Source organism: Oncorhynchus mykiss, chromosome 7, assembly GCF_013265735.2.
Source record: "Oncorhynchus mykiss isolate Arlee chromosome 7, USDA_OmykA_1.1, whole genome shotgun sequence".
Classification (NCBI taxonomy): domain Eukaryota; kingdom Metazoa; phylum Chordata; class Actinopteri; order Salmoniformes; family Salmonidae; genus Oncorhynchus; species Oncorhynchus mykiss.
In genome coordinates, this window is record NC_048571.1 from 4354035 (window position 1) to 4354420 (window position 386).

The following is a 386-nucleotide window of genomic DNA, read 5'->3' on the forward strand; positions in this document are numbered from 1 at the left end:
TCAGACAGTCAGACAGACAGACAAACATTCACACAGACAGTCAGACAAACAGTCACAGACAGTCACCCAGACAGACAGATAGACAAACAGTCAGAAAGACAGCCAGAAAGAGAGTCAGACATATAGACAGTTTGCCAGTCAGTTAATCAGACAGACAGACAGACAGACAGACAGACAGACAGTCACCCAGACAGACAGACAGACAGACAGACAGTCACCCAGACAGACAGACAGACAGACAGACAGTCAGTCAGTCAGTCGCCTGTTCTGTCATCTTTATATAGGCCTGGTCACATCACCTCCTTGGAACTTGATCCCTCAGCCACTTCATCTGCATTCTGGGAATTGTTCACATCCTCCCGGACCACCCACATATAAGCACACAT